This window comes from Crocuta crocuta, unplaced genomic scaffold, assembly GCF_008692635.1.
Source record: "Crocuta crocuta isolate KB4526 unplaced genomic scaffold, BGI_CrCroc_1.0 scaffold561, whole genome shotgun sequence".
In the NCBI taxonomy this organism is placed as follows: Eukaryota; Metazoa; Chordata; class Mammalia; order Carnivora; family Hyaenidae; genus Crocuta; species Crocuta crocuta.
In genome coordinates, this window is record NW_027530529.1 from 3,609,064 (window position 1) to 3,622,868 (window position 13,805).

Consider the following 13,805-nt stretch of genomic DNA (forward strand, 5'->3'; position numbering starts at 1 on the left):
CTAGTAGTCTTTAATCTTCAGCAAACACACTTAGCCTGCATGATTGATTCAACCTTCTTTGTATATTATAGATCACACACTCTTTCTTAGAAAGAACAAAGCACCTTTGCACAATGCCCAGGCACCAAGGAATGAGACCTCTGCACACAACCTCTGAGATAATGTCTGTAGCAGGTGCCATCAAGTCTGCATGTAATAAAGAAATGTTACAGATCCCTCTGCTCCTTTTATTGATTAATTACTCTAAAGTCCTTTAAAAAAAAAAAAAAAACACCTGGACTAGGTGGAAACCTCAAGTTGGTCTTTGGACAAGAGTCTACCTTCTCCCTAGGTGGCTGGCCTCTGGCCTAAAACTCATACCCCTTTCCAATCAAACCTCCTCTCTTGAGTATTGGCCTTCCTAGTGACAGAAATCTGAATTTGGGTTTCAGTAACAGATAAAGAGAGAAGGAAAGGTCTTTGTCCACAACAAAATGCTAGTTGCCCATTGGTAAAAGTAAGTGGAATGTTAGAGTTTGCAAATGAGCAGTTTGCATCCATCATGGAAAAAAAAGATAATATGTAGCAGGCAAAAAGCATCAAAGGATGCTAAACCTAGAAGCAAATTCTGATGAGGAGCAGAATATTTTCAAGGTTTAAAGGAATCTCCTAAAAGACTGTTTATTAGTCACAAGAGAAGAAAATAGTAATTATACAGTGAGAAAAATCTGACAATTCTCTAAGTGATCAAAATGAATATCACCATTGAGAATACTGCATTCCTCCCAATGTAACATTCAGAGAAGGACAAAACATCTTACAAAACCTGAATCCAGTCTTGAGGAAACATCAGATATACTATAAATAGGGGGTGTTCTATTTAAAAAGAGAGGTAGGGCTTTATTCTTTTAAAATGTAAATTTTGAAAAAAAATCAATGGAAAACAAAAGACAGTCAAAATATTCCAGATTAAAGGAAGCTAAAGAAATGTGAATGCTAAATATAATACCCAACTCAACTGAATATCGTATTGAGGAAAGGAAAAAAAAAAAAACAGTATTGGGACATATTTGGGTCAGTTGACAAATCTGAACACAGGCAGTAGACTGAATAAAATACTGTATTGATATTAAATGTACTAAAGTTGATAAATACACAGTAATTATCTAAGAGAATCTTATAATTCTTAAGAAAATATATACAAATGTCATTAGGTTTAAAGTTCCCTAATTTGTCTCATCTTCCCTTAAATAATCCAGAAAGTGTGCAGAAATTATAGGGTCAAATATTAACAACAGGTAACCTTAGGTAAAAAGTATCATTTTTCTGGGGCTCCTGGGTGGCTCAATCAGTTAAGCATCCAACTCTTGGTTTCATTTCAGGTCACCATCTCATGTTTCATGAGTCCAAACCTTGCATCAGCCTCTCTGCCCTGACAGTGCAGAGCCTGTTTTGGATTCTCTCCCTGCCCCTCCCCTGCTCATGCTCTCTCTCTCAAAATAAATAAACATTAAAAAAAAAAAAAAATAAAAAAAAAAAAAAAAAAAGGAATATTGTTGGAGCACCTGGGTGGCTCAGTTGGTTAGGTTAAGCATCTGACTTCGGCTCACATCATGATCTTACAGTTCGTGGGTTCAAGCCCTGCATCAGGCTCTGCACTGACAGCTCAGGGCCTGGAGTCTACTTCAGATTCTGTGTTTCCCTCTCTCCCTGCCCCTCCCCTGCTCACACACACACACACACACACACACACACNTCAGGGGTCTATCTGTGAAACTCTGCAGTGGTAACATTTTAGTCTACCAAAAATCTGGCATTCCACTCTTGGGACATGATGACTTGTAGTCCTCTCTCTTCTCTAGGTTGAAACATGTCTCTTCAACCTCAGAACTCATGCTTTTTCCTTGACACCAAACAGCATGTCTCCCCTCAGAATCTCTTCAGGGATCAGGTTGCCCCATGGCAGGTGTTCTGCCACTTCAGCTGACAGCCTCCAGACCACCTGGGCCCTGGAGATGTGAAGGAAGGAACCCCGGTTAAGCTCAGAGCTGATGGGGGAAATCCTGGAATCTAGGTTGCTCTGCTCCACCTTAAAAATTATAGGCATTTTATACAAAATCACAATATAAAATCTGTGGCTGCAACTTGAAAAATAATGCAGTGTTTGATTCTTTCTGGTAGATAATAAGAGCGGATTGTTCAATAGGATAAGCAGAGGAGGGTTTTTTGTTTGTTTCTCTTCCTTTGCTCCTATTTTGAGAATAGCAAATAGAGTTATTATAAGTCACTCAGGCATGAAACAAATAACTGAACTAAAATTGTGAAATGACTTCAATTAAGAGAATAATAAAGCCAGTGTACTCCTGCTGGGCACCAGTCTATTATAAGAATCATTCTGCATTTCAGTGTTTAGCATTCAGACCCTCAGTCAGGTGATGTACATGAAATTGCTCAAGTACTTGATCTCATAATAAGGTCCACCTTTTCTATATACTACAGAATATCGAAAATGGAAACACCAAAAATGCAGCCAGTTCTTTATTTACAGAGGAAGAGCCTAGAATTTAGAGAAATTAATAGTTGAGCTAGACCAGGTCACCAATGTTCTGGTTCTAATTTCATAGATCTGCCTGCCTATTGTGCCACTCAGACTGTGAAATTTCTATGAGGAAATACAGATACAAAAGAGGGAGATGATACCTACCTGCTCCTCTGGGGTTGGTTTGATAGGGTATTATGAATGCTAAGGACAGATAATGAACAAATTGCTTTTTTCTCTGGTACTTATCATACTGTCTGATAATGAGTTGACATTCAACACATGTTTTTTGAATGAAACATTAAGTGAATGTAATGTTATCACTCCACTAAGCACCTAGTACATGCCTATTGTGTGTTAGACCCATGTAACAGGTGCTTCATGATTTATAAAGCACAGAGTCCCATTCAAGGACCTCACAATCTACTTGTGAAAACATACAAGTAAGCAGATAATTGCAATATTACATGATAAGTTCAACTGTGAAGAAGTGCCCTGGAGATGTTATAAACTTTTAAAATGGAGAAACTAAAAATAAATAGGCTTAAATGTATTGTAGCCTAACTAGAATCCACTTTGAGTGGTAAAATGAACAGAGCTATACATTTCTACCATATGGCTTTTTTTCTTCTAATTAAAACTACAAAGCTATAACATGCTCCATCGCATAGGGATGAGGTAATCCCTGAAGGGAACGGATATTCCTCCTATTGGTCATCCTAGGAAGAGCTCAGTTCTATGGCAGAAAATAGGCACTCAGAAGGGGCATGTTCTAGGGTCCCTGGGTGGCTAAGTCAGTTAATTGTCTAACTTTGGCGCAGCTCATGATACCACAATTCTTGGGTTTGAGCCCCTCGTTGGGCTCTGTGCTGACAGCTCAGATCCTGGAGTCTGCTTCAGATTCTGTGTCTCCCTTTTTCTCTGCCCTTCTCCCCCTCACACTCTGTCTCCCTCTCTCTCAAAAATAAATAAACATTAAAAAAACAAAAAAACAAAAGGAGATGTTCTGAGCTAAATTGTGTATCCCAGGAAATTCATATGGTGAGGCCCTAATTCCTCGTAACTCAGTGAGGTCATTGGGAGTGGGCCTCAATATAACATGGTGGTATCTTTATAAGAAGAGAAGAACACAGACTGAGGGATGATCATGTGAGACCACAGAATTAAGGTGCCCACCTAGAAGTGAAGGAGAACTTCAGAAGAAGCCAAACCTTCCAATACCTTGATCTCGGACTTCTAGCCTCAAGAACTGTGAGAAAATGAATTTTTGTTGGTTAAGCCACCCAGTCTATGCTATTTTATTAAATAAAATTAACTCTAATAAGCTAATATAGAAGGCTTTGCATTACGATAAAGAAAAAAACACCTTCTCTTTTAGGTACCCAGAGTTAGTCTTACCTACACTCTGATGTCTTGAAATGTCTAAGAATCTTGCAGAAAACAGTAGTAAGCTGGGCCCAGGCCCTAAAAGCAGGCCAGAAGTGAGGCAGAAAATTGCTATTTAAAAAAATATGTCAGGGGTGCCTGGGTGGCTCAGTCAGTTAAGTGTCCAACTTCGGCTCAGGTCATGATCTCACGGTTGGTGGGTTCAAGCCCCACATCGGGCTCTGTGCTGACAGCCAACTCAGAGCCTGGAGCCTATTTCAGATTCTGTATCTCCCTCTCTCCCCAGTTCTCTCTCTCTCTCTCAGAAATAAATAAAACATTAAAAAAATTAAAAAAAATTAAAACATATGTCACTTGTATTTCAAAACACCTGGGTGGGGGAAGAAGTGAGGGAGAAATCTGGGTGAAAAAGAGACTCCAACATACGTCCCATGTTGGGCTAAGGTTGTAACTTATTCTCTACATTGTACTTTTTTTTTTCTTTTTCACGTCAGATGGGTAATGTGCCTGCGTTGTAACAAGGTTTAAGGGTGGCACGTGTCACACAACGGCGTGAACACCCAATCATCACGCTTATGAACTACAAAAAGATCTACATTGTGCTTTTCTGTTATGGTCAATCTTTAGTAAAATATTATTGAAAGTATAACCTGAGCTCTATCTTTTGGGGATGTTCTTCGTCCTTTAATTGTAGCAAGTAAGAAAGAAAAAAAACCTTATCAGTGGCAATCCATTGTAAGAAAGCTCTAGGTCCATTGGGGTTGCAATCTTGTGGAGGAGAGGCATAGGAGGGTACACAGTCAGAGCAGCACATCTGAGTAACTTACTTTAAGCACATGCCGGACCCAGGGTACCTCTTAGAAGTAACTGAGGAATATGCTGGAGGGGGAAAAGCCTAATTCCTAGTAGGCTGTATGGTCTTCTTAAATTTGAGTTAACAAGGCATTCCTCTCCATCCCAGTTTAATAAATTCTGAAGTATAAAATTGACACGAAGATACTGAGAAACATGGCAGTTTAAGGGTCCAAAAAGGATTATATTTGGAAGAAAAGTGATAGGTTTGGAACTCACAATGCTGCAGTAAGGTGTCTGTGAGGCATGTAGATGGTGAAGTTTAGAAGATTTCCTTTTACCTCTCCAGAGTGCTATACAATTTGAAATTCTATATGTATGTTTTCAAATGATTTGTCTCAATTTCTCTTTGTGATTAGGCACGGTGCTCCTCAGGTCTACTCTTTGACATAATATCACTTAACAAATGGACAGATATTTCAACCTCAATTTTACAGACAAACTGCAAACTAAACTTACTCAAAGTCACACACTGAAGAGAAGGGACTCGGTCTAGTGCTCGTTTCACAAAGTCAAAGTATCCCTTGAACAAAAGCCCCCAGCATCAAGAAAACTGAAGTTCCTGTCCGGAAATAAGACATATCTCAATAAAATATTCTACAGCAAAATTTCAAAAAACTAATTTTGTTTTTCTAAGTAGGAACTTCCATCCCGTCATCCATTAATGAATCACTACATAGCATTTAGTAGAGTTTCAGTGCAGCGCTCCTTAGTGTAATTCCCTTTTTGAAAATAGACTTTTAGTTTTAGAAGAGTTTTAGATTTACAGGAGTGTTGCAAAGATAGTAAAGAGTGTTCAGCCTCAGTTTCTCCTATTACTGAGAAATGGCATGGCACATTTCTTACAACTAATGAACCAATATGTATACATTAATACTAACTAAAATCTATTTTTTATTCAGCATTTTTTAGTTTTACCTAAGGTCCTTTTCTTGTTCCAGGATCTTATTGAGGACATGACATAATGAGGAAATTTAGCTGTCAAGCCTCCTTAGGTTTCTCTTGGCTCTGCCAATTTCTTAAAACTTCCTTATTCAGGATGACCTCAGCAATTTTCAGGAGCACTCTCAGGTACTTTATAAAATGTCCTTTGATTTGGTTTATCTGGTATCTTTCTTTTTTTTATCTGTATTTTTGAGAGAAAGAGACAGAGAGAGAGACAGAGAGACAGAGAGAGAGGACAAGTTGGGGAGGAACACAGAGAGAGGAAGACACAAAATCCAAAGGAGGCTCCAGGTTCTGAACTGTCAGCACAGAGCCCAACACAGGGCTCGAACTCATGAACCATGAATTCATGACCTGAGTCAAACTCAGACGCTTCATGGACTAAGCCACCCAGGTGCCCCTGTCTGCTATTTTTTTGTAGTTAGAAACAGGTTACAGGTTTTGGGGGAGGAGGACCACAGAGGTAAAGTGCCATTCTACTCAGCCTTCCAAAGGTACATGCTTATCAACATGACTACTTATCACTGTTGATGCTAACTTTGATCACCTGGTTGAAGTGGTATTTACCAGATTTTCCACTGTACCATGACCCTCCCCTCTGTGCCCCATCTCATACCATCCTAGGAAGGAAGTCACTACGGGCAGGACACACTTCAGGGATGGGGAGTTATGTACTACTTCCTTGAGCGCAGAGTGTCTAAATTAAATTAAAAGGAATTATACTGTGTAGGAAATTTGTGTAACTCTTTTTTATTACTCAATGTTAATAAAATGATTTTTTGCATATACTTGGAAAATATAAAAGAATAATCAATCAGCATATAGGAGCACAAAATATTCCTTTTTACCTTACAATGGAGAAAAAAAATGAACTTTCAGGAACAGACACACTAGTTTCTTCTTTTGCAGTTTTTGTGTTGAAATATCAGCTAATGTTGCTTTTCTACTTAAAATCCTTGAATATCTTCTCATTATCATCAAGATAAAACCTGACAACTTTTCCTACATAAAGAACTTGAAAGTTCCCTTGTTATCTAACTTCACCTTCTGTCTAAATTCCATGCTATTCCATATTTCCTATGTCTTACAGAGTTGTTGTGAAAATTAAAAATAATTCATACAAAATGCCCATCATATAGTAGATACATAATAAAAAAAGAATAATTCTTTTTTTAACTTTTAAAAAAGCTTATTCATTTATTTTTTGAGAGAGAGAGAGCACGGAAACAAGGGAGAAGGAGAGAGAAAGGGAGAGACTTCCAGGCAGGCTCTGTGCTGTCAGTGCAGAGCCTAATGTGGAGCTTGACCTCACCAACTGTGAGATGATGACTGGAGCCACAATCAAGAGTGGGATACTTAACAGTCTGAGCCACCCAGGTACAGTGCACAATATATACAAGAGAATAATTCTTAAATACTAAAAAAGAAAATTCTATCTTTTCTGATATATATTATTTGAGAATAAAATTCACTTACCAACTAAAATAGCAACACAGGAGGTTCCAAAAAGTGAGAGGAAAGAAGTTATTTTTATAGTATTGATAATATTTTAGTTTTTATAGTTGTGTACAGTACAGGGAGCATCGTTTTTTTCCTTACAACAGTAATAACAGCAGTATAATGCTAAATATAGCGTGGTCCAATTCCCAAGGAACTTAAAATGTATATGTCTTGTTTTCTTACAACTAATCAAATATATAATATAAGATCAGAAAACTTCTGACTGTTGATTTACTTCCAATCATTAGAACCAAGGTCAGGATACGTCACTTTACTATTTCTTGAGTACTTTCTATGGAGCAAACAATGTACCAGGCACAAAGGAATATAAGCATGGACAAGATAATTTCCCTGACTTGGAATGGTTCATCAGTTAATATAAACTATAGACTTGTAAGAAATTATGATAAAATAAATGGATGTAAAAATAACAAGTACTGGCTGAGAGAAAATGAGGGACGCTTCATCGATTAGGTGAACCCTAAGGAATAAGTGAGATGGGGGTTAGCAAAGTTTTTGGAACAAAGGAGGAAATTCTAAATACGCTGAACTGCTTGTGTGTGCAAATGTGTGCAAGAAGGAAATCACAGCATATTCAGTCCTTGTCCCTCAACACCATTAGTCTTTTCTTTGTGTAGTTTTAGCTCCAAAGCTAGGATAATTTTTTGGGTAGCTCTCCTACTTTTTAAGCCCACCTCAGGATATATTCATGTTCCTGTTAACTAAAATATAGTTTAGTGGAATAGGAAAATATTCTCTGTAAAATATCACTCCACCAAGAAAGTATACTTAATAATGGACTAAGCATATCAAGACTTTCAGATGAATTTTTCTGTTCAGATTTCATAATATACAGGTGACTACTAAAGGGACAACAATTATGGTCATTTAATAGCATTCCCTCCTCCTATTTCCTTGGCAAGGCAATTTATTTTCAAATGCATAAGCTGCAAATAGAGAGTCATTATTATGGTAATAGACTAAAATGCAAAACAAATGTGGTCATGACACTGGGAGAAACATTCCCACAATGCTACCAAGCAAAGATCTGCACCTCTATGGATATTAAAAAGATACATACATACCTTTATCAATATGCCCAGCCATTTCTCCCACATACATTTCCCAGTGCTTCCCATTTGCTAGGCATTATGATACCGGGACTCAAATCTGTGGTTCCTGAATTCAAGACTGGTTGGAAGAAGAAATGTAAACACTCTACCATGGGGCCAGCTTTTAACCAGGTTTCTGCATAGAGGGTGAGTGATGCTCTGAGAGTTATCTATGTCTGCCTGGTGACATCAGGCAAGGTCCCAAAGCGGGGAAAGCTGAGGCTGAAGGTAGGACTAGGAATGTGCCAGAATACCAAGTGGGGATAGGAGATCCCAGGCAAAAAGAAAAGCATCTACAAAGACACAGAGCACAGAGGTATTTAGATTTAGGGTTTAATGAGGGGAGAGGTGGAGAAGAAAAAGAATCAATGATATAAAAGCAAACACAAAGGTTGAACATAGAGGGGCTAGAGGCAATGTTTCAAGTTCTGAGGCTGCAGTGTCACAGTTGGAAATAATATTTCTTTTAGAAAGGGGATTCTTTCAAAACATAGTCTTCCAATGCCATATCTGTATCATGTATCTCAACTGTCAACCTCACCTCAGCACAATCAAGAGGCAACTCTACCTCTCCAGCTCTCCCTCCAAGAGTGTTAAGTATTGTGAGGGCAGAGATGGCTTCTTCTGCAGTGCCCTGTGCACCACCTAGTTCATAATCTAACTCACTGATATTTGTGGGCTGAATAAATACATGGAAAAATTGATTACTGACCTAATATCATTATAGTCTGGCAAATATTAGCAGCATAACCTCAGGAAAGCGAATTAACATTTCTGAGCTCCATTTTCAGCTCTAAAATACAGGTGCTAACCCGCTATCAATCCTGTCAAGATTAAATGGGATAGTCTGTATGACAGTCTTCATACAAATGCCCAGCTTATAAAGCAAGTTTAATGTTTAGTACATGTTAGTTTGCATCCTTGTTTTTCTTTCATTCTCTTACTCTCATACATAAATCCCAAATACGCTGTTAAACAATAGAACTCAGGAAGCAATCAAAACAGCAATCAAGTGCACTGTGCAACCCCGCTTCTCCCCCATCCTTCAGCCACATTGGTTTATTACTCTCCAAGATTTCACTGTCGAACATCTGGTAAAAATTATTTAAATTCACGATGAACTTTTTCAACAGCACACTTCAAATCTTAATCTTTACTTCCAAAATTCCTAGATTTTTTTTTTTAAATTATGATTGGTCTCCTACTTTCCTAATCTATTCACCTCTTCTCTTATCAGAACTCATAGCAAAAAGTTTCTTTCTCTTTTTAGCTATTGAGAAACTGGAAGCTTAGAGTCCCCTCCTCTTCTCTCTGCTCCTTTCATTTGGACATTTCTTAAAGTAACATCTTTTCTCCTCTCTTCTCATTCCCATATTCTACATAGCCTTGGTTTCACAGCTTTGTCCTAGTCTCAATGGAAGGTGACAACTAGGCCTGGCCTTTCGTGATGACCTGTGTGGCCTGGTAACTGCCTGCACGTCTCCGCACAGCGGCCAAAACATGGTCTTGAATCACTGGTGAGCATAGTTTCTTTCGGTGCCTGGTGCCCTCATTTTTTCAGCTTGGTCTTTCTCCTCCATTATCTTTTTCTTTGAAATTTTAATCATTCTCTAGTTCCTTTTTTTTTTTTTTCAATTTCCATAAACCGTTGCTCTACCATTTGAACTTTACATGTGAGAGAAAGTCTTCCACATCTTTACTTCAAAACTTCTAAGCTCCAGCCTCACCACCTCTGTCCTTAGATCATGGCAACAGTTTCCTCAACACATCCAACTTTTATCTTCTCCAGCTCATGTTATATTCTACAACCAGAGTCAGTGGCTCTGTATAAAGTATAGATCTATTCATGGCATTTCCTGGTGGGGCCACTTGTAATTACTTTCTGCTATTCAAAAAACAAACAAAACAAAAACAAAACAAGCAAAACAAAAACAAAAACAAAAACACACACACACAAGGCATTTCAGCCCTGTAGCCAAATCTGTGACACACCTTGGGCCACCTTCTAAAAGTATAGAGTGAAAAGGCTTGCCTTCTCCTCCATCCATCCTTCCTTCAAATATTTGAGTCATAGAGATCTCATTACTATTCTTATGTGGTCTCCCACCTTGCTGACTTGACTTCTGCTGTCTTTTCTACCTGCAATGCCATCAGTCTCAGCCTACAAAACTTCTATCATTTTACCTCTTCAAGATTGGCCCAGTGCCTTGAGTAATACCTGTGACATCCAAAACAAAACAAATTCTCTTTTCCCAACTCTGAAAATACAGTCTCCCTCAGAGTGTGTGTTACACTCATGCACAGAAATAATTTAGCGTGATGGTTATCTTTCATTCAGTCTGTTATTTTAGGCTTCCACATTATCATCAACATTAGAGAGGGGCCGTTGACTTTAGGTATAAGATTAGCTAGGTTTATTACTCCAAATTAGACCTTCTGATGAGATTCTAAATTCTCCCATATAATTATTGCCAGCAAGAAATGATCCAGCACCATACATTTAATTGCAGGGTTTTATTTTATTTTATTTTCCATAGGGAGTAGAGTTGGATTGGGAAGTTGATTCATTGAAGTGAATCAGGTAAACAGCATCTAGTACCAGGGGATTTAAAGGTTCATCCGTTTCTATTTATTCCTGTAACTTAAAGAGCCCAATTAAATATAATGGGTTAAAGTATTAAAAATCTGTTTGATTATCACTACTTACTCAGTGAGACACTGATTAAAGCTTAGGGAAGAGACAATTCTATTCATAGAGCTGAGATGGGGAGAAAGATCAGAAATGACTTATAGGTATTTTTCACCTTATTTCTTCAAGACCTTTAATGAGGCAAAAATATGGAAAATTTGAAAATCTGTCCTTCAAAGTCTAATGTAATAAGCAGAAGATGCAGTAACAATGCCTACAGCAATGTTACTTTTGAGAGTGTGACAGCATATACTTTCCAGGCTGCCAGAAATGTGCCCCATCCAGCTTGCCCACCTATGGTCTCTGAGACACATTATCGCCTACAAAAATTAAAATAACAACAAAAAAACCCTATATTTTCTTTCCCTTGCCCTCCTCCCACCACTCACTTGACTTGTGCTATTACAAATGATTTTAAACATTCCAAAATTTTTTTGAATATAGTTTAACCAATGTCAGTGGAGTGACAAATCAGTATATTGGAAAGGACCCTGAACATGCAGTTAGAGAGATCTGTTCTCAAGTCTAAATTGTACCTCTTTCTTTCCATACTTCCTTCATTCAAGACATGTTTTGTAAGGTAGCTATGGGAACTTGGCCAAGTTAATTAACCATGCTAAGATTCAGTTTCCTCTCTGTATAATACAGATATCATCATTATGGTTTGCCTCACAGGGTTGTTGTGAGTATGAAATAAATTTTTGAAAGTGAATCACTTGGAAACACTCGGGAAATCCACACACTTTGCTGCTGAGAGAATAGGAAGATGAAAAAGCCACAAAGGTCTTCAAATACTTTGTTAGCTGTGTACTGCTTTGCACAGTTCCACCCAGTAAAAATTTACTATGTGGGGGTAATCATATTGGAAACTGTAGGAATACATCAAATTATGTCATGGTTCTTCTTCCAAAGGAAAGGGGAGGGGAGAGGAAGGATTGTTTTCCTAAGTGAAGAGCAATACAAGACAGCATGAGCCAGGGGTTAAATAATCCTTGCAGGCAGTAATATGGGAGCTCAAAGGGTGGATACTGTGGGAAAAGCTGCAATACTACTGCCTTCTGAGGTTTTCATGTTACTGAAGGGGACACAATATCCATAGGAAACTCATGGGTAGGTATGACATAGCCAACGATTGACTTGATCTGGCTGCTCCAAAGAGTACCTCCAAGGTAAGACACAGGAAAGAATCATAGAAGAGAAGTCTCTGGACTAACGGGGTGGTGGAAAACACAAACCACAAAGAGGGGAGGATCAGAAAAAGACTGTTTCCCTCATATACACAATACTCATTTCTCCTCTCTACCTTAAATCACTGGCTGTCACATCCATCCTGTGTTCTCTTTCTTCCTGCATTGGCATTTCTCTGCTCTCACTCACTCCCTGCCCTGTGGTAGAACAGTGTTAAGTAAATTCAAAACAAAAGTACTTGCGGATTCCAGATTAAGGCCTAACTTCCTTTATAGCCTATTCTTCTAAACTTGCAGCATTGTGAATAGCTCCCTTTATACTCCCTGCACTTCTGTTTTCTCTGCATATGAGGAATATATCCACTGGGTAGAAGGCAGACATTGTTTCTAGAAGAGGAGCTTAACAAATTGACATACTTGTTCAGTTTATAATAGGCACTCAATAAATACTTGAATACATATCACTAATTATTGTTGACTCTATCACTCAGACTCCACTGGGGGTGGGTAAGGAGACTATTCCAAAGAGCTATACCCTAACAGTTTGTCTAATATGAAACTACAGTGTGGGGTGTCTGGATGGCTCAGTCAGTTATGTGTTTGACTCGATTTCAACTCAGATCGTGATCTCATGGTCTGTGTGGGTTTGAGCCCTACTTTGGGCTCTGTGCTGACAGTGAAAACCTTGCTTGAGATTCTCTCCCTGTGTCCCTCCATCCCAATCAAAATAAAGAAATAAACGTTAAAAAAAAAAAAAACACACACAAAACAGTAAAACCTTCCCCTTATCTTCAGTTCAAAATTTGTACTTTCTGTAAGAGATCCAGAGCTGCAGAAGACTTCAAACTTCTTAAACAAAATCAACAGTAATTCTATTTATTAAATTGCATAATTAGATCATTTCTAGATTACTACAGTTTTATTATGATTTTAGTGCACAAGGAAAGGACAAATAGTTTGATGTGATGGATACAGAATAGTGATCCATGTTTTAAAATATTTTTGTTTCTAATAAAAGCTTTCTTCCTTAGCTGCCTGGAAGCTCAGAGTCAAAATGTGCTCTCAAACCCACTAATTTTATTAACGCTGACCAAATTCTCAGCTTCTTTTTCCTTATACAGTTTTTTAGACATTACATAAAATTACACTTTGTGCAAGCTGTCTCACACAGGAGCCTAACATCCTTAAGAGGATCCCCTATAAATACCTGGGCATTACTCTCCACCCACATACGACCTCATCCACTGTAACATATGTTGAAATTGTAGAACAGTACAAACAGCTAATCAGTCCAAATCCAAACAACATGTATGTATGCAAACGAGGCATTGTTTGCTTAGAAACAGATGGTTCAGGAAGGATTTAACTTGGATATCATTTAGCTATGAAGATTATGATTGTTACTGTTTAACCAACCTCACTGTGTGCCTTTCTAGCTCATTACAACAGTCCACAGTGTTAAAACTATGGCTCTATGCTACAATTTATTTGTATTGGCACCAAATTCATTGATAGAAAGCATCAAAATTTAAATGTGCACTGCCATGCATTGGTCCATCTTATTGTGTGAATCATTACCATGATAGCTAATTTAAAGACTGAATTCACTTACAATT

General features: G+C 38.1%; 1 long non-coding RNA gene and 1 other non-coding gene across 3 annotated transcripts in view; both read right to left on the reverse strand.

Moving 5' to 3' along the window:
- The window catches only part of LOC144234285 (uncharacterized), an 882,104-nt gene that overhangs the window by 658,422 nt on the left and 209,877 nt on the right, over window positions 1-13,805 (reverse strand). The gene's annotated exons all lie outside the window — the stretch shown is intronic.
- LOC144234300 (small nucleolar RNA U13) lies at window positions 4,393-4,496 on the reverse strand. Its single transcript, XR_013335918.1, has one exon. It is a non-coding gene; the product is annotated as a small nucleolar RNA U13 (small nucleolar RNA).